This window comes from Panthera uncia, chromosome D2, assembly GCF_023721935.1.
Source record: "Panthera uncia isolate 11264 chromosome D2, Puncia_PCG_1.0, whole genome shotgun sequence".
Lineage (NCBI taxonomy): Eukaryota > Metazoa > Chordata > Mammalia > Carnivora > Felidae > Panthera > Panthera uncia.
Genome location: NC_064818.1, coordinates 64,076,605 through 64,079,310, shown reverse-complemented (window position 1 = coordinate 64,079,310; position 2,706 = coordinate 64,076,605). Strand labels below are relative to the sequence as shown.

Here is a 2,706-nt window from a genome sequence, read left to right as displayed (position 1 = left end):
TTAGCTCAGGTCATGATCTCACGGTTCATGAGACCAAGCTCCACAGTGGGCTCTGCACGGACAGTGTGGAGCCTGCTTGGGATTCTTTCTCTCTCTGCCCCACTGGCTGGCACAGTCACTCTCTCTCTCTCAAAATAAACAAACTTAAAAAAAGATGAGTGGATAAAGAAAAGTGATATATATGTATATATATGCATATATGTATATATATGTATGTATGCATATGATAGAATATTTAACAGCCATATAAAAAATGATGACATCATGCCACATGAGATAACATAGAGGGTATTGTGCTAAGTGAAATAAGTCAGATTGATAAAGACAGATACTGTATGATTCCACTCAAGAGTAGAATCTAAACAAAAAGCAGAGCCAGAACTATAAATACAGAGAACAAATGATGGTTGCCAGAGAGAAGGGGGTTGGGTGGCTGGGAAAAATGGGCAAAGAGGAGTGGGAGATACAGGTCTCCAGTTTCGAAATGAGTAAGTCATGGGAATAAAAAGCAGATGATAAGAAATATAGTCAATGATATTTTATTAGTGATGTAATGGGAAAGATGGTTGTTATACTTCTGGTGAACACAGCACAACCTATAAACTTGTCAAATCACTAAGCTGTACACCTGGAACTAGTGTAACATTGTGTGTCAACTATACATAAAAAAAAAAAAAAGACATTCAGGGGCACCTGGGTGGCTCAGTTGGTTGAGTATCTGACTTCAGCTCAGGTCATGATCTCATGGTCCGTGAGTTCAAGCCCCACGTCAGGCTCTGTGCTGTCAGTTCGGAGCCTGGAGCCTGTTTCGGATTCTGTGTCTCCCTCCCTCTCTGCCCCTCCCCAACTCACGCTCTATCAAAAAATGAATAAATGTGGGGCGCCTGGGTGGCTCAGTCGGTTGGGCGGCCGACTTTGGCTCAGGTCATGATCTCTCAGTCCGTGAGTTCGAGCCCCGCGTTGGGCTCTGTGCTGACAGCTCAGAGCCTGGAGCCTGTTTCAGATTCTTTGTCTCCCTCTCGCTGACCCTCCCCTGTTCATGCTCTGTCTCTCTCTGTCTCAAAAATAAATAAAACGTTAAAAAAAATTTAAAAAAATGAATAAACGTTAAAAAAAAGACACATTCAGCACATACACAGAAATACTCATTATGGTTCAGTATTTCTAGATTCCCTTAGTATTTATTTAAAACTCTTTCAGCCATCACTGAGATACATTAAAATCATATATCCACATCAGTCTTCCCAAACTAGATTTTCTGATTCAGAAATTATGACTTATCACATCCCTGTTTACTGAGTAAACATGGATTTTTTTCAATAAGAAGGAAAATGGAAGAAAGGGCAAAGAGAAAAATAAGTTAGATCTAGATGATTCTGAGTTTGATATTTGTAGTTAAAGAAACATGGAGTCAAGAATTAAGGGAAATCTCTGGGTTGCTATGATGGAAAAGTGGTAAGGGTTTTTGGAGTTGAAAAGGCAAAATTCTGAGGCCAGGATATTCCCATCACTTCCCATCACATTTGTTAGAGTATTAAGAGATGATAGCTAACAGAGGAGTTGAGAGGAATATTATAATCTAAGTAATGAGATCTTTCAGGAACTTGGAAGAGAATTCATCAATGTAGTGGACGGCTGCATGAAAGATGGAGAAGGGCTAGTTTCAACACCTGGACATATATACTGATTTGCATTGTTAAGATCAACAGGTTCGATACCACACACCCTGCACCTGAGCTTTGTAGTTTGAGACAAGCAACTGTGTCATTTTAAAAGTGCAAACTCTTCTTTTAAATTGTTTAACATTTATTTTTGAGAGACAGAGAGAGAGAGACAAAGCATGAGCGGGGGAGGGGCAGAAAGCGAGGAGACACAGAATCTGAAGTAGGCTGCAGGCTCTGAGCAAACTGTCAGCACAGAGCCCGATGTGGGGCTCGAACCCACACACTGTAGATCATGACCTGAGCCGAAGTCAGATGCTCAACCAACTGAGCCACCCAGGCGCCCCACAAGTTCAAACTCTTCTAAATGTGGAAACTCATTTCCCTTTTATACTCGTATGTAATGAATCCTGTTCTAACTCTCTTTGGGAGACAAGAGAAGAATCCTCCTGTGAGAAAGAAAAAAAAAAAAAAAGACTGTACTGCCTTATTTTCTGGTTCATGTGTTAAGGAGAATAAATTTCATCACTTGAGTTTAGGGGCTAGGTAAAGGAACAGTGAATTAAGTTATTAGGAATAGTAGGGAGAATAGGGTATTTGTTAAGAGAACAGGCCCTGGAGTCAGTCTGTGTCACTTATCATCTCTTGGGACATGTTATTTTTCTTGGCTTTCTCATCTGAAAAATAAGGATGGATGTAATTAATTTGCTGAGATATTATAAAAACTGAACAACTAAGAAGAGAATCTGGCATATAGAAAGTGCTCAATAATTATCCTTCATGGGGATGCTGTGACTATAATGACGTTTACACATTTGGCTGGAAAGGAAACAGACATCTAGGCAGGTCATAATACCCTTTTCCTGTGTTATTCACAAGCATTTCTGGAAGAACTCAACAATGTTTCTAAAGATAAGAAGAGGCAGACATCTTAAACTCACTCAGAGCTCACTCATATCCCTATTCTTATTTTCTTGAGGATGAATCAAAATTGTGTTTTCTAAAACTATAAAATGAAAGCTCTGGAAGTAAAAGAAAAATTGCC

General features: G+C 39.7%; 1 non-coding gene across 1 annotated transcript; it reads right to left on the bottom strand.

The window, feature by feature from the left end:
• Nucleotides 1-1,919: 1,919 nt before the first annotated feature.
• TRNAR-UCG (transfer RNA arginine (anticodon UCG)) lies at nucleotides 1,920-2,003 on the bottom strand. The gene has a single exon. It is a non-coding gene; the product is annotated as a tRNA-Arg (tRNA).
• Between the last annotated feature and the right edge of the window lie 703 nt (nucleotides 2,004-2,706).